Consider the following 22,714-nt stretch of genomic DNA (forward strand, 5'->3'; position numbering starts at 1 on the left):
GCTACAAAAGAGAAGAGAATATGAGCTGCTCAGGAATTTTGTATATTTTAAAGATAAGAATCAATCTGTTAAAATCACTGTAAGCTTGTCTCCAATTGCGTTACCAACTATTTCCATTGGTTTTGTCTGATCACTGTATTCTTTCTATCATTGAATCAGAGTGTTTTTACTCAAATCCTGCTTTGTGGACAGGGAGCATGGGGTGACCGCTGATTAGTACAAGTTTTTCGTGTAAAGTCACTGCAGGTGAGCATAAAGACAAGTTAACCGCTGATCATGCTGTTTTACTGAATATCTGGGTTAACTTTACAGTGTCAAAACACACAAAAAAGCTTATGTGTTACACCAAAAATGAAAACTACCAAAAGCACAGTTTTAATCTGAAAAATGACTACACAAAGATGCCTGTTACCTATGCAACAGATGGACTGCAGGTAGATGTTCAGAATTATATCTGTTTACTTCACTACTTTTTAACCCTGTAGGAACTGTAAGAGCCAACTCAGCTAAAGCGAATAGCATTCTACTCCCTTCTTATACATGAAATGCTATTGTTAACAAGTTGCACTCAAACAGCTATATCTGTTCAAACTCCTAGAAGGTAATAGGTTTACATAACTGTCATAGAAAGTGTAATTTGGCCCACAAAATTCTTATTTCTGGTAAAGATGCAAAAGGAAGAAAGAAACCACCATTACTCACAAAGCTGAAGTTTGGTAAGCAGGAAAGGCAATGAAAAATATCTTCATTGTATCACAGACCATATCAAATGGGAAAAGCATTGAGACGCAAACATGCATTCACGCTACGTTATAGCTAGAGTCACATTTCAGATTGGGGATACTTCACAAAAAGTTGCCTCCTACACAAATTCAAACTGGCTCCCTGAGGATGTTGAGAGAACAAAATAAAAGAGCTATCACCTCAAACATAAGCATATTTTAAGAATGAAAGTTTATGCTTGTTTATTATATGCAGAAGCACAGTATATTAAACTGCAAACTTTATTTTTATTTTTGAACATAAGCATTCAATGTAAAGGAGTACTTCCACAACATCCATTTTTTCAGCAATAATTCTTCAACCCTATTCTCTGCTTAAACCTTAAGATGGATAAATTAGAGATGCTACATTTAGCTCCTGTCTACATATTTTCAGGTGAGTAATCTGAATTGGTGCACTAGGGGGCAGTGTTGGAGAGTCTCTTCACAACATCAGCCTCTTCTCCAAAATTCTATTCCTTGACTTTCTCCCAGCGTTTTCTTTCCCTCTACTTGCTTCCTTAGTTATAGAAGATTAGCTGCATATTGCCTACTATTATTGTATAACACCAATTAAGTCCTTGGTAATTGTTATTCTCACTGTATTAATCACTTTTTTAAGTTAATCTATACAATGATATAGGTAGGGGTCAGCAACCAAAATAGCAAGAAGAGCTATTTTTTTTTTCCAATTTGGTAAAAAAAAAAAAAAAAATAATTTAAGAGCCGCAAGGCATGTGAATACGGGACGGTCCTTAATAAATATTGTCAAGCCATACTTTTTGAAACTGCTATTTTAAGAACACAGCACACACACAATGATTTGTAATGTGCTACATGTTTACTGCAGGATGTTCACAATTTTTTTACATATCCTATTTCCCCACACTTCATTTGTGTGTTTGTACCACTGTGTGCCTGACTTTCACTCCTGAACCTTCTCTCTCTCTGGTGGACACTAGGTAGAGTCACCCAATATTTTGAGATCACATATCATTTGCAATTTAGACATTAATTTTTCATTTTTGGAGTTACAGATGTTCACAATTAATCAAAAATAAACCAGGAGGGTTGTTTTTTTGTTTTTGTTTTTAAACTTTGCAATTATGGTGTGTGAAGCCACAAAGAAGTCGCTAAAAAGTCACATGCTGCTCTGGAGCCACAGGTCACAGACCTCTGGTATAGGTGGACAATAAAATTTCATCCCTGAAGAAGTTGTGCTATATTAGGCATTACTGTATTATGTGGCCACAACATATAATGGCCAAATAAATAAAAAATATCTTCAAAGGGACATCTTGTTTAAAAAAATATTCTGCTGTATGGTTTTGGATTGTTTCTTTCTAAATAAAGAGTTAATACAAATATAAGGTTATACATTTGTCCTGAAGAGTAAGAACATATTGTGTGGGCTGAACTTTACATTTAGCAATCTTGGTAGGTTACTGAATCAGGAAAAGCAAGATTATTCCACCAAAGTGTGAGATGGAGAGCAAACCTAAAGATAGTTTTGCAATGCATAACTTTTCAGAACCCATTTTAGGACCAATATCTCTTTCTACCTTATCCCTAATCAAGAACAGTCAGAGGTACCTTAGGAACTTCCACAGTTTAATCACTGCATAAGTCTGGCATTACTATGCCATACAAATGTTTGCAACCTGGCAACCAAGAGGTAATTTTATTGGAGATGAATGTATATTAGAGATGGGCCCCTATCTCTAATGATGCCAAACAAATACACACCGAAATTTGTGGAGGTTCACAATATTAATGGGGCCCAGATCAGAATTCCATGAATCTGAACACCTTGAACTCGGGGATTACATGGTGTAGGGATCTTGCAGCCCAAACAGCACACTAGACCTGAACTGTGCACCACAAACTATCCTAAGCCATTCACCATCTGTCTAATCCAGGCTGTGGGGTACAACTTCTTTTTATTAATTTTGTCTAATATTAGTCTCAATTGATTTTATTTTACATTGACCCAATTTTTAAATATGTTGCCAATATCTATCATATTTGCATAGCTATAATCACACTTAATAACATCATGGTATGAGTGACCCAGTGGCTTTGGCATGCAGATAAGTGACAACTAGAGTTTTGGCACTGAAGTAGGGAACACCATGTTTTTTTCTACCCAAGATGATCTGTGAGTTGGTTGTGGTTTGTGGCTTCCAAGGGGCAAGCTTTTGGTTGTAGGGAGCATATACAGTGTTTTTAACTCCCCTTTCAGGAGAAGGGATAAACGTATGTGAATTTCCACCCCCCGCCCCACACACACAGAGCAGTTCTTGAAGACCATTAATTATTCTACTCCACCTCAATATCTGTCAAAACAGCCAACAATGACACAAAAGTGTGCATATTAACTTGATATTTCTGCTAAAATGATGTGTTAATGTGAACATTAACATTGATCACATTTCAACAGTAACTTATACAATGAAAAGCAGTGCAAGTTACTGTCAAAAGGTAATCAATATCAATGTTCACTGTTTATAACTTCAGCAGAAAGTGTGTCAGTCTTCATTACTAATGGCTGGCCCACTGAAACAAAAAGGAGACATTATTCAAACCAAACTCATGTTTCGGCCTGACTGCAAATTCATGCAGATATCACTTATTATCCAATTCACATTCACCTTTGCAATCATGAGAGCTGGGAACAAATTTAACAGTTATAAAGAAACGTAAACATTCTTTTCAATGTTGTAGTACAGCACAATGTTTATGTATTACAGGTGGAACCTGTCTAGTCTGGCACCCTTGGGACTTGACCAGCGATGAGAGAATTTACCAGACTACAGGAAATCAATATTGTCTAGCAGCATTACCAACACTTTCACTGCTTATTGGGCTCTTAAAAGACATTTCAGGGTAAATTACACACAGAGAGAGGACTGGTGGCCGGAAACAAACTTTACAAGACCACGGGAAAGTTGGCCACACCCAGGGTAAGTGGACGCCCACCTAATTAAAATCATGCCGGCTTACGGATGTTGCCAGATGAGAATGTGCTGGATTAGAAAGGTTCAAACTGTACTTGCAGTGGTGGTCTTATAGTTGCCATAATTCGTAAAATAGATTAACCTGAAAGGGGGAGGATCTTTTGCATTTTTGTGGGGAAAAAAAGCATTTGTTGTAAGTCTTTCTACTAAACGTGATGTATAAACACACAACAGTAATTTGTATCATACCAGAACTATGACTGTGATGACAAAAAATTCAAAAGAAAAGTCCCCATACTATGAACAATACCAACGCATTAATTTTGCACAAGCAGCTTCTGTTCTAATGTGCAGTTTAACTTAAGGTTCAGAATCAATTAAAAGCAAACCTCATTCAATTCAGCAGCCTGACAGTTCAAAAGTTAAAAAACATTTGTCTCTGCAGTCATAAACTAGGAAATGTATCTGAAACTAGTAACTTTTCAAAATATTACTGGTATTTGAGCCACTAACGGTAGCAACATTTTAATGCATGAAATTGTCACTGGCAATGTGGAAAGCTTTTAAGAAATTGTCAAGCAGCTGCAAATTGTATTACACTTGCCAGACATTATCACACTCCTGATATTTATACATCACTGAAATTCACTTGCATTCATTTCTTCGTGGATTCAAATACACAGGATGTCTGAGGGAGCTAGATAATGTATATGGATCTCTGTTTCAGCTAAAAGAAGCATAAAAACCTTTTATTGTACACAGATCTGTAAATTGACAAGGATATAAACTCAATCTTTGAAAAATGATTGCACCTTTCATTTACCATGAAGCTGAACTCCCAGGCAGACACATGTTAGCAATTAGGTCCAATTTTTCTCATTAATGTAATTTTCAACAATGCCACACATTAAGACAGCAGCATAAGTGTTATACTTTCCTATTGGCCTACGTTTCTTCTTGAATGACTTTTGTCCACTTTTACCGCAGTGGTGTTGAAAACGTTTGGCAGCCATTCAACCATTTGGATGCTTTAGTGTTGTCTTGGGCTGCTGAGGTGGTGATGTGTTTTCCGTAGGGCAAATTAACAAACCCATTCCCTGCTCAATAGGAATAGTGAGTGAATGATTTCTGGAGGAGAAGCATCCATGTGTGGTATGCAAAATTTCTAATTTTTATGTTGACTGCAGTGGTATTTCTCTACCATACTTAATTGTATGATCACCCTGATATAAATGTTGTTACACACACCTGCACACACACACCTAAATACTCAGAGCTCTTCAGGCTGAACTTCAAATAAAATGGTGAATTACATAATGCATGGAAACATCAGACAGAAGGTTGTATATCAGTGCTCTTTTAATGTGTGTTAGCACGTGATGGTGACTCTGCTCCACACTAGGTTGGTAGGGGGGCAGGCTGACCAATTAAAACCCCTGATGGACCTGAAAGAGGAGGCAGGGAGCAGGTAGGAGAGGCTCAGCTGGGCAGGAAGAGGAGAAGCCAGTATACAGCCAAGTAGCTGGCCACTGCAAGGCAAGGAAAGGCTGCAAGAAAGTGGACTACAGCCACCCCCAAGTGGAAAGAGTTGAGGGCTGGCAAATCTGATGAGAGTAAATCCAATAAGGCAGGAAAAAGCCGAGGGAAACTGAAGCAAGAAGATATAGACATTGGTTTCATGTTATCTGTGCTGGAACCCCGTGTATAGAGCTCCTCTACCAGCCACTGTGTAGTGTTATAAGAAGCAAGAGCCTGAAGTATGGTCTCGTGCAAGAGCTGAGGCCTGACCCAAAGACAGCAGAAGTTATGTTATGAGCAAAGTCAGGCCCTGTCAAAAAGCAGATGCTTGTTGGCACATGAACCGGGCACAGGTACCAGTAGAACTGCTAAAACATATGCCAGCAGGCCAGCACAAAGATGCCCCAATCCAATACAAGATGATTTGAAAGAACTCGTAAATGCTGATGCCTGCTCTGAAATAACAGGAGAAATGTAGAAGAGTAACAAACACACCATGAAACAGATAAGGCAGTGAGCAAGTTGTTTATCCCAGATTGTTTGCCTCTGTAAATACTGAGGTATCTTACCCTAACCTTTTGTCTGGTCTGGAAGGGAGAGGAAAGTTGTGTCACTCACTGAGCTGGTCCACTGTAACAGGTATACATGTGCTAGCGTCACTGTACACGCTGTTCCAGGAAACTAGGACTGTGCTTCATTGACAATAAATCTGCCTGTGCACCTTTCCCAAAGAACTGAGTCTATGATCACTTTGGGCAGTTTGACCGAGGTCTGTTGGGCTGGCTATCTGCTTAGAGCCTGCACAGCACACAGACAGATTGCATGTGCATCCAACAGTGGGCAACACTGGATTACCCCAATTGCTTATTTGGCAAATAGGAGAGCTGCCATCTGTAAGACTTGTGACCTAGGAGGGAAGAAAACTGGAAGCTAGGAACACCCTCATCTCCTCTCTTTGATGAAATATGGATGTGCTGGGTAACCAGAGGAAGCCCATACGTTCAAAAAAAGATAATGGAAAATCAAGGACTGAAATATGTAATGTCACAGCACAGACTGAAACTTAAAAATAACTGTAAGAGTAAAAAATGCAAAATACTGCTAACTATAGCCATGGTTGTTCAATAATTAGGACAACATAGAATCACAGAACACTAGAACTGGAAGGGACCTAGAGAGGTCATTGAGTTCAGACCCCTGCCCTCACAGCAGGACCAAGTACCACAGAAGGGCTACAGAACTGTTGGGGAAGTAGGAGGGGGAAAAAAGGGTTAAAAGAGAAGAACTCTAGAAAGCTTCCTCTCTCTGAGCAGGGCAGCAGGCAGTTCAGAGACATTATATGGTACAGAAAACACAGGAACTAAACAGGAATCTGGAAACAGCTGCAGGGAAATGGCAAAACAAAAAAAAGCAGCACCATCCTCCCGTTATAAATCTTGTTGGGTTACTGACTGCAGCTGTTTATAAAGTGCCTGAGGAGGGGGGGAGAGAAATGTAATTAAAAGGTGGTCCTACCAAGATTAAAATATAAAACCTGGGATGATTACAATGGGTGTTTCAGTGGGGACATGTGAGATGACCTAGACAAATCACCTATGGGCAAAGGCCACTGCATTGACCCACCACTGTACAATAAATGCCAGGTTCTGGTAAAACCTAAACCACTTGGCACAGTCCACTGTTTGAAGACAGAATGGTGGGTTAGATGGATCATTGGTCTGACCTGGGACGGCCATTCTTATTTGAACAAGACTGGCACCTGCTAGAATGGGTGAAATAAGGGTGCAGGAGGGGGAAGGGGACACTACATTGGTAAATCAGACAAAGAAAAAAATGGAACAGTTCACAGAGAACATAAGCAGACAAGAGCTGTGACTTAATTACAGGGAAGTGGATAAAAAAAGAATTTCAAGGTGAAAACCTAGAGTGAGTGGGTTCACTCCTAAAATTGATACATTAATGCATGGAGTTGCCTAGGAACAGTTCACTGCAACTTCTCTTAGTGTATGCACAAAGCAGCTCAGGTGATATGTGACCAGGATTAATCATTGAGTTTTGTCCAATGGTTGGATCACTAGGTTCCCTAGCTTGGGCTGGGTACTAACAGCAAGTGCCATGTGAACGCTGATCCATGCCCTATCAGTAAAGAAGGGCAATCCTGCATTCATTTGACATGCAGCCAAAAGCACACTGGGAGAGAACAAACTTAGGTTTTGCAAGAGCAATAATAACCCCCTATTCACCTCTCAAACCAGGATAAAAAACAGATATATAGGTTCTGAACTGTTGGTACCCACAGAGCCCCACTTATCTTTTGGCTCAGATCTTTGTCACTTCCAAATTTGCTGTCCCACCCCTTTTCTTCTGTTTTAAAAGTTAAAAGTTCTCGTTATTACAGAGCCACAATCATTTAAAAAAATGGGGAAGCAACTGAAAGCAAAATAACAAAGACAAAAAGAGGTAAAAAAATTTACTTAAAATAAGTCCAGTAATTATTTTAACTCTTCAGGAATGTAACAGGAAACATTCCTAACTTTCTTGAAGATATAGCTGCCCAGCAACAGAAATGCACTCTTTGCTTGTAATCCTAACCACTGGCTAATATTTCAAACACAGCTTTTACAAAATCTCATGCAGCAAAGCTTTAAAAATAAGTAGTAATATAAAATATAGTAGTATTCTAACATTTGTGAGGGTTCTGTGTTGAGAACCCTTGTGAATGCTGAATTTCACAAACACCACCAGTCTGCCTCAGGACCCCTGGGGAAGTGGCAGCTGCTGGCGATCCATGCCCAGGACCCTGGGGGAAGCAGTGGCTGCTCGCACTCCTGCCTGGGGAAAGCGGCTGCTCAGCCACTTGCAAATGATTGAATTTGTGACATTAAGTTTGTGAATCTTGAAACCCTACTGTAGTGGAAAATGTCTTAAGTTATAGACTCAATACAAGTGGGCAAATAACTTAGTACGAATTATTAATTCTTATTAAAATTTTTAAACAGATTATTTAACTTCTGTTTATCTATTTTCTAAAATGTATTACTTTAATCATTAAGCTCTAAGCCGTATATTGAATAGTTGGGAATACATTTCTGGAGCCATTTCTCTTATATTATAAGGGTGTCCTTATACCATATTTGTTGTTCTATTTTATAGTATGTTGTATGAATCAGATTACTTTTCTACCTTAATTTTGTTGCAACAAAAGTAAATTATTTGTAATTGAAGTGGTACCATAATATTTTAGTACCACAGGATATAATCATTATACCACCACTTAATTTTTTTGCAAAGCTCAAAAAGATTTCACTTATAAATATATGTACATGTATTTTTGTCTAAACAAATAATGGAGCTGCAAAAAAAAACCTACTTAATTAACCTCAGGGTATTTTTTTGAAACCAAAAATATAGGGGAATCCTCAACATTAATGCAAAAGCTAATGCTGACAAATGCAAATTGCTTGTTTGGGATTTGTCAGCTTGTTTACCCCTTTATTAAATATTGAATACAGTTATAAGTAGGAGTCTAACAAACTGTGGGATGACTGTAAAAATTGTAGCTGAGTTGAAATTAAGAACTATCATAATTTACACTCATGAGTTAAAATTGAACCTTAACCATGAACCTGACATTCCCTAATTTTCTAGTGTTTGACTTTGCAACCTTGGTAACAGTCTGAATTTATTTACATGTAATTTCTTTAGAATGATGTTGTTGTTGTTTTTTTTTGTTAAAAAAAAAAAAAGGATAAAAATTGCTGCATTGTGAAAGTCCTGTGTGCTTTGGGAAGCAAACCCAATATTGATTGAACAAGACTGTGGTGGCAGGGTCTGCTCTATTGCAGGGCTGCCCAAAATTTTCCTCTTGTGTCTCCACTTAACAATAATGGAATGTGTCCATGATGCCCCTGCCCTCCACCTCTGGAGCCGGCAACTATGCTGGGAAGGAGCCAGAGCAGAGCTGGGGACAGAGTGAGGCTAGGTGGAACTTTCTCCTTACCCGTGGCCTGTTTTACCTCTCCCCCACCCCACATGGTATCTTCATGCTCCCCAGGGGGCAGGCCCACAATTTAAGTCTTGGGGAAATTCCTGTCCTCTTTCTTAAACCTAGTATGGTAATTATTTGGCCTTCAGGTCATAAGGCTGGTTAAAATACCCAAATCCAGCATTCGCTCATCTGGCAACATCCATCATCTGGCAGAACCATGGATCTCACAGGACCAGAGAGTCCAGGGGATGGGAGGAGAAGGACAATGAGACCAGTGGCAGCAGCCCAGGGCAGCGCAGCCACAGCTGCTCTGGCGGCAAGGAGGTGGTAGAGCAGCAGCAGGGCCCGGGTTGTTAAGCTTGCTGCCCAGGCAGGGGAGCAGTGGCTCATCCCTGAGGGCAGGTGGGAAGCCACAGCCCCAGGGAGGTTTGGGGGAGGCGTGCAGCAAGCCACAGCCCCAAGAAGCTGTGGCCGGGGCCAGGCAGGAATACGTGGCCCTAGGAAGCTGGGGTCTGATGGGAAGTCAAAGCTCTAGGAAGACACAGGTGGGGAGGGGTAGCTGGGACTGAGAGCTGGTGGCTGGAAAGCCTTGCCAGGGAAGGGGACATAGGAGTCCAGAGCAGGGGCTGAGGCCAGCAGGGGGGCAGAATTGACTACTCCTGCCTGGTCAAGCAAAATCCCTCCTCCGGGACTGCTCAGGTCCCAAGGGTACCAGACAAGGGAGACTGACCCTGTATTCCCATTCCAAATACATTACCAAGACCTGATGAGTCTGATAGATGTGCATTCACCATAGCCATTGACTTAGTTGAAATTGATAGGCTAATTAGGCCCCTGGTGCTCTACACTTACACAACATATTGCCATTTGACTAATGTTTGTGACTTAAGCGCAGAGATTAGAACTCTCTGTAGCAGTTTTAACAGTTCATCCAAAAATGATTTGCATGTTGCACACAAGCTCTTTTAAGTGACATCTGTCTCCATTTATGGAACTTCCTTGTCTTGCGTGACCAACTAATGTTGTAAATTTCAGTCACCCTTGCCTTTGAAAAATGCTAATAATGAAAACTCAGAGAACAGGAATAATTCTTTCTGCTGAACAGACATGCATTTCTGACTTCTCAATATTGATGGAAGATCTCAGGTTCTTACAAAACAACTGCCAAAAAGAAATATTCCTGCAAACAAACAAGCAGTGCTTCTCTAAATTTGATTTGTTGGAGGCTTAACGGAGCAACTCTTCAGGATAAACTAAACTGATTATTGAGAGAAACAAAATAGCTTAGAATGGCACAAAAGTAAACATTCAAAATAAAGAACCTATATGCTAAAATCCTCCTTTTAAAAAAAATGGTGCTTTAAATTTAACTAGCTGACATATATTTTAATTTATGTTTAGTCTTTAAACAGATTATAAAGATGGCTGCCTAAATTCAGGAATAAATACATATTATAGGGCCCCTTGCAACTCATTCCACCAAATCTGATCTGTCTGAGAGAGAGAAACTTAAGACAGCAAGATCTCCTAACTCACAGGGTTGCCAAGCAAGAGCCAGAAGAGCCTTTCTCCGCCCCTGCTTTTTTTCTCCAAATTAAGTACAAAAAAAAAAATCACACAACAACACTCAACAATTCAAGAGCCACTATGCATGTGAATACCAGAAGATCTTCAATGGACAATGCCAAATCATACTTTCTGCAGCATCTATTTTAAGAACAGCATGCACATAATTTGTAATATGATATACGCTTACTGCACAATATTCACAAACTTTCTACATATTGTATTTTCTCACACTTTACGTGTGTTTGCATCATTATCTTCCTGACTTTCACTCTTGAACCTACTTTAATTATGCCAATTTTACTTCACGTGTAATTTCACTTTTCCTTCTTAAAATGTGTGTTGCCCTTCACAGCAGGAATGCTGCAAGCTTCCTTTTCCCAATAATAAAGGCATTATTAGCAACATGATCAAAACACAGATAGCGTATCATATCCCACATAGTACTGCACATATTAAATGGGGAGTTATCCAGATTTTCGAGATCACATGTCTTTTGTTATTTAGCTTGAGTTGTTCATTGTTGGGCTTTTTGACATTCACTGTTCATTGAAAATAATCAGGAGGGGTTTTTGTTTGTTTGTCTGTTTGCTGCTTTTACTTTGCACTTATAGTGTTGGGAGCCACAAAGATGTCCTTGAAGAGCCACATGTGGTTCCGGAGCTGGAAGTTGCAGACCCCTGTCCTTGATGGACAGCTATATTAAGAAAGATGGAGTCTCAGGAACACAGTTGGGGCAGGAGGAGTTTGGAGACAAAGGGAACAAGCAACGGTGGGAAACAGGTCATGGGTACGTACAACTCTCTATTGTAATACTTGTAACATTCTTCTTAGAGTCTCAGATCCTAAAGTCAAATTTGTATATGTGAGAATCTTCACCTCATTTATTTTACATCTATACATAAAGATTCTAGGCCTCCTAGTTTCAGAGACAACTTTGGCATGTGACCCAAACATGACCTACGAGTTCAAAAGCCTAAAGGAAAAGAAAGAGAGCCCAAGATTCCTTATTTAAAATCTTCTGATTTTTAAAGCAATCTCATGATTTTTGGGGACTGACTCATGATACGTGAACAGCTGGTACTGTCAATACTGGGACAAAAGATAATTTTACAAGCTTCATGACTATGGAGTCATTCTTAGCGCAGTATATTACAATAGTTCTAGAGTAACAAGTATTACACAGCCAAATTAGCATAATGGCATCATCCCATTTGTAAAGGAGGTGGCACAAAAACTACACTCACTTGAAAACATCCTTGTCAAGCTATTTCATCTTCAGTGCAGACAGACCATCTTTCAATTAGGCATTACTGTCAAGAAATCGTTGAGTTCAGTTAGACCACACAACTGGAAGGAGGACTATGCAAAGTTAAAACTCCCCCTTTCCCCCGATGAAATCAATAACAAAACTTCGTGTTGGTTAATAGTTTGGCTGACTTTAGTGTTAATATGGTTATTTATTCCCAGATAACATTACATTGTAATTGGAGTATTCTGCTTTAACCACATAGCCACTTCCCTCACCACTCTAGTCACGTACTCTAACACTATCTTCAAAAATACTTCAGCCATTGGGATATGATGGGCAACTTAAATGATATTCCCATCCATCTTTTCCATAAAATGGATTTTTTTTCTCCCTGGTGTTTCCAGTTTCCTGTGGCCAGTATACTTTCTGGATATGATTCTGATATATTCCTACTGTAAATCAGATAGCTTTGTTCACTTTTTAGTTTTCACTTCTGCTTTCTCCATGAAATTTTCAGGCCCCCAAGGCAACTCAATATTTTTCACTCAAGCCACTGTTTCTTTCCTTATTTTTATATTAAGCCTTGAAAGATTGTAGTCTATTGATTTTGTCATGCAGGGGCTCAACTAACTTTTATTGTAATCTTTTGCTTTGGGCTTTATAGTGGGCATAGACATTCTGGGGAGGCAAAACTATGCCTTCTGTATGAGCTGAACTACAGCCACAGGTGGTGAAGAATTCACTCAATTGAGTCTGTATTTACAGCAATCCACACTGAGTTCTTGGAACTGTGCATGTAGAATCTCACTGTTGAGACAAAACTACATATTCTCCAGTTTACTAACAATAAACTTTTATCCGCTCCAGAGTACTTAAGGAATTAGTCCCCTTCCTTACCTCTCCTTATTTATTTAAAGATATAAAGGCTATGCTGTTCCTGAGAGCTCAGGTCTGAAAGTTCATGACAGAAAAGTTTCTCTCACCACGGATGAACTAACATTCACTAGGGAAACATTTAACCTGAATAAAATAAGGGACATGCAAGTTTTGATCACAAGGGAGATTTTTATTTTATTACACTCTGGAAGATATAGCCTAAAGCCATGACTGTTCAAATGTGGCTAGACTACATTTATTCAAGCCTACAGGTGACTCTAATAAAAGAAAAGAAAAGCCCACCCCCCCACAAGTTCTAACACTCTGGTGGTCGTAGACCCCTGACTGACATAGGCTTTGTGAGAGACACCTGGCCAGATATTCCGCATTAAGGGTAATGTCACTTCGTGGTCAGCAAATGAAGTGAAGCAGTTGCATTTCTCTCTTCCATCTCCCTAGACCAGAGGAGCTCTCTTCCCTTGGTTTGATGGTTTGGGATGGAATGAGAAAGGTTTTTAGTAGGAGACCAAAGAGCTGTGAGGAAGTCCAGGAGGCTGCATGCAGGGAGAGGGGGGGAAAAAAAGTGAGAAATGAATGCATGTTATTTAGAACTACCTGCTTTCCCCATCAGTGCGCTCTCTGTCCTCATGTCTATCTAGTTCTCATTCAAAGAAGGATGAGTGGACAGCAGATGTTGCCCCTTCATTCCCTTTACTGCTGTGTCGCATGAGTCCATGGCCTCCCTCCGAGGCTCAAAGGGAGGACCCTAGACACCCATACTAGCCCCACGGAAAGCAGAGGGGCAGGACTGGAAGCATACCATGTGGGCCCTGTAGCTCAGCTGAAGCAGCCAGATGAGACAGATGCTTCCATTCTGCTATGAAAGTGAGAGCCAGAAGATGACTCCTGCAGGGCTGAGGACTTATCAGAGCTGCCAACTGACCAAGATGCTGAGGAGCTGCTAGGACTGATGCTGGCGGCATACCCCAGGGAGCATGACAACAACCCTAAGATACTGCAACACTAGAGGAGGAGTGTAGAAAATAGCCCAAGGTTACTAGTCAGGTTGTGTTGTTGCTAGAATGCAGATATTTCAGCTGGAACACTTTGCCACTGTCCCCAGGAACCTTTCCAAACAGGATCTTTCAGCAACATTGAGGAACAAGCATGGTGGTCACATGATTTAACTCTGTCAAGGTGAAAGGTGACTGCTCATCTGACATCTGAGAAATCAGCTGTGAGAAGGTATGTGGTGAGATGGAAGTGCACTTCTGGGGACTCTAGGGACAAGAATCAGTCCCTTATATGGGATGATTGTTGATAAGGTGGCTGTCTTAAACTGTTGTAGTTTGATGAATTTGTTTAGGTTTCTCAAGTATAAGATAGAACGTTACCTGCAGATTTTTACTGGATTAAAAATAGTGGCAATAAAACCTTTCCCTCTGCAGAATGGAACCACATTTACAGTGCTGAGTTGCAGAAGGTGGTTTATTTCTTCTCACAGAAGATGTTCGTGAAAAGTGTCTCTGAAGAGGAACAAGGAAAGTGTGTGAGGGAGGTATGGCATTGAGTAACTGTTGATTATTTGTAACACTCATTTGTTGGAGGTATCAAACAGTCACAAAAGTGATGGAACAATTTATATGGTTGCACCATCTGGATCGTGGGAGGCATCTTGGGGCTTCAACCAGACTTTAAAAATTGTTCTTTAGAGGCAGGTGGATGGAGCAGAGTCATCTCAGTCGATGCCTATCTGCATTTGGGAGGTCTCTGTGGCCTGCATCGGGAATCATACCACCACGGAGGAGTGAGATATGGAGGTTTAGCACTAAAAAGACGACAAGGTAGGTGTGTGGATGCCACATGAATGCAGAGTAGCTCTGGAATTCTGCAATGAATGAAAGGCTTCATCAGTGCACCCGGCAAATGTTTAGATCTTTCACATAGATCATCCACAGTGGTCTGAACCTCCCTGGGGAACCGCAGACGGTGCCACCACCAGGCCTGTCTCATTACCACAGATGATGTGATGATTTGGGTTGCTGTGTATTCTTTGGGAGTGCACTTAAACCTGTCCTTTCAGGTTCAGTCATTCACTGTGGTACCTACCAAAGAGTCTGGGGCCTGATGGGAATAAAAGCCTTCCCATCCCTGCGTAGGAATGAAATATTGGTTTTCCAACTGGTCAGCTACAGGCAGTACCAGAGTCACTGTGCTCCAGAGGATCTTAGCAGGTTTGAGGAGCACATCAAATCTCACAGAAGATGATTGCAGGATATGCATATGACCTGCATCTGACGAAGTGGGTCTTTGCGCACGAAAGCTTATGCTCATACATTTCTGTTAGTCTATAAGGTGCCACAAGACCCCTCATTGCTTTTGCAGATCCAGACTAACATGGCTACCCCTTTGATACTTGATTGCAGGACATATGCTAGTTGCTGCATTTTCTCCAGCAAGCGCTCTCTTCTAATATCCATGGAGGTAGCCACATTCCACAACAGATACACTTCAGTACACTTTGAAATCCTCTTATACCAAAGGGGTGAAAAAGCCTGATACCACAGCACAGTCCCAGTATGAGGGTATGGCAGTGAAGCATGAAGCCAGATCCTGCTCCAGGACTGACTGACTGACCCAGGTGTGACAACTCTGTGGGGATTCCTCCAAAGGAAGCCACATCATTACCTGTACCTGCAGTGAATCCAGAACATTCAGGTCACAGCCACAGCAACTTGGCCGTGAGTGGGATAAGGAACTGGATCACCCCATGATAGCCCCTGGTATGGACAGGATGTTGGTGGCCACGAAGAACTGGGCCAGGAACCTCCATTATGACCATGGAACCAGTGCCAGTCCTGGTACCCAGAGCATACCGTGAATGGGCCTTGCTCAAATAATGGAGAACAGAAAAGGAAGCACCTGATGTGGACACCAAGTCAGAGGCTTTGTAGTATAGCAGTTGGGCCAATCCTGAGGGTGCAACTGGCTGCTCCAACTCTTCCAGAGCTTTGAATGACAAGACAGCTGGCACTGACAGTGGAAACAGTGCTGCCAGCACCAAATACACCTTCTTCATTCCTCCAAAGTCAGCATCAATACCCAAGTAGCCAATTGTGCAGAAATGGAAGATGGTGACTGCTGGCACAGACACACTGACAGCACCAGCAGTAGGTGAACTAAGTTCCCAGAACTGAGGAGGTTCTTTGTGCTGAACCCAGAACCAACCCAGATCCACTGAGTGCAGAAGGGAAGCGCTGGGGTGTGACTCCAAAAGACCTATAGGTCAGCCAATGAGGCTACAAAGGATGCACCCCTCCACAGTCCTAGACCAAGGGAGAGGTCAGGACATAAAATCGGAGGAGGTCTGCAGCTGTCTGATACACTGCTCGACCGGAAGCAGCCGGTACTGGTGTTGCACACAGTGGCACCAATACAAACGGATGTCCCACACTCACAACCAGAGTCAACAGTACCACATCTCTGACCTCCTTCCATGGTGCCAGGTAATGACTGACAGGACCCACTCCATCCTGTGCAACAGCACTCATTGCATGCTGATCTGCACGTATGCTGGGGAAGGGAGATGAATCCTAACAGCACTTGGGGCTGCTTTGGTCAGTCTCATATGACCTTTCTTTGACATACTAGATGGGGAACGATGCCTCTATCCCTTTGGAGAGGTGTCAGCTCCACAACATGAAGTGGTAGCACTCTGCAAACCTTAAGGCAATCTCTGATCCACTGACTGGTCAAGAAAGTGCTCCGTGAGGCACAGATCTCTCACCTCTTGAATGATTTGTAAATTGAACACTGTTACTTTGATGTGGGCTTCACACTTGGACATAGCAAGCACTAAAAGATAATGGGGGATGGGGGGGGGCAGAGCACCTATATTACACCGAACAAGTTTTTTTTCAGCAAACAGCATTTTTGCAAAATATGCATTTTGAGGGGCTCCAAAACAAATAATAAATTCAATAAACTTCAGTAAATTGCTTTGGTTGGAAAAAAAGGTAAAAAAGTTAAGTTTAATCTTATGTTCTGAGACAGTGTTGGGTTTTGAAATTTGCCCATTTTTAAAGACAAACACACAAGGACAAAAAAAATCCAACCAAAAATGATGGATTTAAAATAAGAAAAATAATTTTAAAATAGCCTCTGAAAAGTCAGCTATTCACTGAGTTTTAGTATAGACTAGTCCATGGGTACAAGAAAGAAAGGAGAGCCACTTGCCTGTAGATTGCTCAGTGTGTAACACCCTTAAGGTGTTAGGGCTGGAAAAGCCTGTGATTTTCTTTTTCTTTTAACATAAGCATGCCTCACTAATACTTCAATGACACAGGAATATAAATGAAAAATAGAAAATTATATATAGCATAATTACTGTGATTTGTGCTGAACAAAAGTGATGACTACAATATTTTTTCACAAAAGTACTGTAATCTCCAAAGACACCTATGTATTTTTAATATTACTAGTGTAGTATTTTACTCTGAATATTTATGGAAAGGGCTAAACAGAACAATTACAATTAAGTAATTCATCCTTTATGAACTATGCTTCATATACCATCTTGTTAATCCTTTTCTTTGTTTGATCTAATTATACTGCCAAAGGGCATCTGTAAATGTATGATAGTACTTCCTGGTCATAAGCACTATAGTTAGTGCTGCAAATTGTTTCCATTCTAACCTCATGTTCTCTCACTAACTTTTCTGCAACATCCACCTTATGGACTGCAATTTTCCATTTTCTACCATCCATTCTGTACCTTTAGGTCAACATATAAGTATAATTTGGGAAAATGAACAAAATCCTTTCATTTCTCTGTTTCAAAAGACAATGCCATAAAAACACATTTTCAATTGCTAAAAAATCCAAGTACATTTCATACTAGGGAGCATTTTTAACTGTCACTTAAAATTGATGTTAGACTTTGCTTTTACTGACAATGGGTAAAATTTTCAAAATCAAGAATGGGATAAGGACGCCTACTCACAGGTTTTTAAAAACATTATCCAATAACAACTTATTGTTGTGAGATTGATTGAGCTCACTATGATAAGGATCCTTATGACGACAAAACTTGTCCTCACAAAATAATACTACAGAGTTAGGTACTATATTGGTTTAATTGTATTAATTTTATTATTGGTAACATATCTTTAATTTACTTTTTTGTAAATTAGTTCACTGTTGAATTTTGAATAAGCTTCGTATTTACTAAGGCCACAATCCTGCACTACAGGATCCAGGCTTTGACCTAAACACCACACTTCAAAATTATTAGAAATATTTGACAATTTAAGTAATGTAAGCATCGTGTTTTATGCCTCCTTCACACAATATAGCAAACTAATAAAAAATCCACATTGGCGCACTTACAATGCACATGCTACATAGGCCTGCATAGTAAGTGTGCACTTACTCACAACAGTACTTTATCCACTACAATGGCAAACCCAGCAGAGCTTCAATCTCAGTAGCTCTGAATCAAGGAACTATCAAGTTCGGCTGGCAAAGCAGTTTATAAAATCCACATGCTCAATAGCTGCATGGCAATAGACTTTAGAGCTCTGCAAGCTAAATCGCACAAGGTTATTTCTCTCCTCACCTTTTTTCTGCTAAAATAATCCCGGGGATTAAATACAAAAAATGGTGTTAATGAAACTACAGCTGCACCGTTAAAAATTAGAAAGTCAGGAAATGGAATATTTAAGGTTCCAGTGAAACAGGGGGCAAAGGCTTCTGAAAAACCCAAAGGAGTATAAATAGGTGCTTAATTTTTGCCTCCGTACAAGAGGTAAATGAGCCAAATTAGATTCCTCAGCCCCAGACAATGGGAAATTAAAGGGCCTGCAGACAGATGGGGCAATTCTCTGCCTTCTTGAGCCTGTCCTCACATTTCCCCTGCCCCCAGTGCATGGGTGCCCACACATACAGCATCAAATCCCTGCTTGTAGTCTGGTCAAGATCACTGTGATGAGGTGTACACACACACAGGACATAGAAGGGGTAAAATGGCTAACGAGGCCAGCTAACTGCTCAGGCTGCACCTTGAAAAGGAAACAGAAAGGAGGGATGATGTACAAAAGGCTCAGCTGAAAAGGAACAGGCAGAGCCTGCAGAGCACTGGCAACAGAGGGTGACGGAGGGAAAAGATCTTTACTCACTTGCTGAGAAAAGGCAAGGATTTCTGGGGCTGCAGACAGGTAGCCTATGGTTACTCAATGGGAGGAGGGAGTGTGGCCTGCAAGCCCAGAGATGAGGGAGAACCAGAGAGGTTGACAGGGTTCAGGGGAAAGAGAAACAAGACCAATCAAGAGAGACTGTAAGTTGAGATCATGTTCCCCACCAGCCACTAACAATGTGATATTGGCAGGCCAGTGAGTAGGAGGACTTCCCGAGCCCAGTTACCAAGAAGGACTAGGATACCCTGGAAAGAGGGAAACAAACTCAAGTGACCCAGCTGGAGGACCAAGTCATGAAGAGGAGGCTGTGGTTCCTGGAGTGAGATGGGTCCACCTGGGAGAGGATGAAAGGAGAGACACGGGGAGAGTAACACCTGGCTGGACCTGATCCCCAGCATGGCCATCAGGAAGTGTCACTAGCAGTGAATGAACCCTGTGACAAACATCCTCTCATTGAATGCAGGCTCCGGAGGAGACACTGGCCTGGATGCATGGTGCACTGGTATACAATTTTCAAAACAGGTTTAATTCATTGATTTGTATTTTTATTATTCCACAATAAGAGAGCGTCTATCCCGTGCCATGGGTATCCCTGAATTTTTTCCATATATACCAATCAACAAGAAAGTTGGTTACCCTAGTTTAAATCAAATAACCCAGCTGCCGTACAAGCAAAAATTAATCTCATCACTGTTGTCCAGGTCTCCCTGACACTAACCTCCTCAAAAACAGGGGAAAAGAATGATCCCTTGCAGTGCCTCAACTTGGCATGACATGGACCATGGAGGAAGCAATTGCCAAATGCCCAGGGCTCTAAGAAAGAATTGCGACAGATTCCCCCTCCCACATTTCTCTTGTGCCAAAGGAGCTTCAATTCACGTGCCTCGGCTGAACTCATGTGGCAGTACACCTCATGGGGAGAAAGGCGTCTTGCATTTAATAGTTGCCTAGTATCATAGATGTACATGGCACTTCACACAAGGCAGTCCCTGTCCATGTGAACTAACAATGTAAGTTAACAAAAGGTGAGGAAACATAAGAAGAGCTCAGGAAAACAAAAGTGAAGACACTACAATCACACTGTGGATTGAGTAGTTCATGTATCTTCACTCTTCTTATATTTTGATGACATAAATATGGTAAATTGTATATCTCCCTGAGGAACTTTTGAGACTGGCGTTACAATCCACTTTAACAACACTTGGCAGAAAAAACCCAAAAACCTTATTCTTTGTAAGGGGAGAAGACTTCATCAGTACACAAACTGCTATAGAGGAAGGGCTTATAATAATAATTTCATAGTGTACAAGCTTTTCAATTTAATATGACTAAAATCATTTGGCAGTTTACATCCCAGCACACCAAGAAAAAAAAAAAGTTCTACAGCTATGCATCACTATCTCTGAGCTGTTTCAGAAACATTGTCTGCTCTGAGTCAGAAATAATTCTTATAACCATAGAAAACAAGTAGAGAAAGGTCTATTAATAACCACAGCTGGCAATGTCCTTAGTTCCTGTCAAACAACACTGTGATAATCTGTCAGACAAAGGCTTCTGATAAGTGGAGGTCATTGACCTGAGAAATGAAGTGGTAGTATCCCAGGAACATAAAACCATTATTCACACTACAGAAAGAGTCTTTCCTCTGGAAGGTTAGATTGATAAAACACTGGCAATACCATTACTGCAGAAATGCTTTCCTGGAGGTTATCAAATTCAACCTTTATTGCTTGAGACACAATGCAATTTCAGAAAAAACATAACCCTCTATGGAGCAACCCTGCAATAATTGTGCCCAATTCCAATTACCCAGGGTCAGTAGACTTATTCATGGAACATTCTGTGACTGTGCAGTACGTCCCAGCCAATTCATATGTTCAGAAAAAATAAGAGTCATATGCTACTCAGGCCTCTCCTGAAGGTACAGGTTTGCACTATTCTTTCTGATCCATCAATCCAGGACATTCTATGGCCAATCAGTTATGCAAAAATACGAGGACAGGCTGGTTAGAGAGGAAAGTGCACAGGGGCAAGACTAGCTTTACCACCACACGATATGCTTTGAAAATGAATATAAGAAATGTTATAGTGTTAGTGCAGGCATGTGCTCAGCTACTGCATGTTAAGATGAAGCTATAAAAATACTGTAGGTAATAGACCAGGGACGGGCAATAATTTTTGCAGAGGGGGCACTCCATGAATTTTGGTACTGACTGCAGGCCAGCTCCGGGACCCCTGAAAGGGGAGGGGCCTTGGGCAGCGGGGTTGGGGCTATGGGCTAGAGAGAGCAACAAAGTGTGTGTGAGTGTGACAGAGTCGCATGTGCTCTGATCCAACTGACAGAGACCAAAAACTACAAGATCTTTACCAAGTATTCATAAACCTGAATTACCCACCAGGAGAAGTAAAAAAAACCAAATCAGCAGGGCCAGATGAATACCCAGAGACCAGCTACTCCAAGATCGGCCCAAAAAATCCAAGAACAGAACACCACTGGTCATCACCTACATCCCTCAACTCAAACCACTGCAACAAATTATTAAAGTCCTACAACCTATCCTTAATCAGGATGCCACACTCCAGAAGGCCCTGGGTGACAAGCCTGTTCTCTCCTGCAGACAACCTCCCAACCTTATGAGGATCCTCACTAACAGCCACAGTCTATACCCCAGGAATACCAGTCCTGGAACCTTTCCCTGCAACAAAGCCTGCTGCCAGCTTTGTCCACATATCTTCTCTGGAAATACCATCACTGGACCTACCCAGTCAAAACAAAAAGCAGTCAAGTAGCACTTTAAGGACTAGCAAAATAGTTTTAGGTGAGCTTTTGTGGGACAGACCCACTTCTTCAGACCATAGTCCCACGAAAGCTCACCTAATTAACTATTTTGCTAGTCCTTAAAGTGCTACTTGACTGCTTTTTGTTTTGATAGGGTATAGACTAGCATGGCTTCCTCTCTGGACCTACCTAGGTTACTCACAGAATCATGGACACGTTCTCTTGCTCCTCTACTAACATCATAAATGTCATCATGTGCCAACAATGCCCAGATGCTTTGTATATTGGACAGACTTCTAACTCCCTCAGACAAAGGGTCAACAGGCACAAAACAGACATCAAAACACTCCAGATCCACAAACCAGTTAGTCAACATTTTAATGGAATGGGGCATTCTATTAATGACCTAAAGGTATGTGTGTTATTGAAAATGAACTTTCGCACCGTTCTTCAAAGGGAAGCAGCCGAGCTGGCTTTTATATTCAAATTTGGCACATTAACACATGGTTTAAACCCGGACGGGAACTTTCTGAGTCACTATAGGGGCTCATCTGCATACTTGGCTTAATCTAATTCTTGACCTCCCCCCCGCCAACCCTCCACTCTCTGATTTGCTCACCTTGATTATCTTTTTCTGATTTGTCCTCCTTGCTTACTGTTTCTGGTTCTCTGTGCCTTAAATATTGAGTCTGTTCTGGTCTGGCTATGATCTGAAGAAGTGGGTCTGTCCCACGAAAGCTCACCTAATAAACTATTTTGCTAGTCTTTAAAGTGCTACTTGACTGCTTTTTGTGCTGAGAGAATCAACTGTGTGTGTGTGTGA

General features: G+C 41.1%; 1 protein-coding gene across 5 annotated transcripts in view; it reads right to left on the bottom strand.

Annotated features, from left to right (window-relative positions):
- Window positions 1–22,714, bottom strand: part of KIF16B (kinesin family member 16B) — a 286,791-nt gene that overhangs the window by 67,923 nt on the left and 196,154 nt on the right. The gene's annotated exons all lie outside the window — the stretch shown is intronic.

This window comes from Carettochelys insculpta, chromosome 3 (genome assembly GCF_033958435.1).
Source record: "Carettochelys insculpta isolate YL-2023 chromosome 3, ASM3395843v1, whole genome shotgun sequence".
In the NCBI taxonomy this organism is placed as follows: Eukaryota; Metazoa; Chordata; order Testudines; family Carettochelyidae; genus Carettochelys; species Carettochelys insculpta.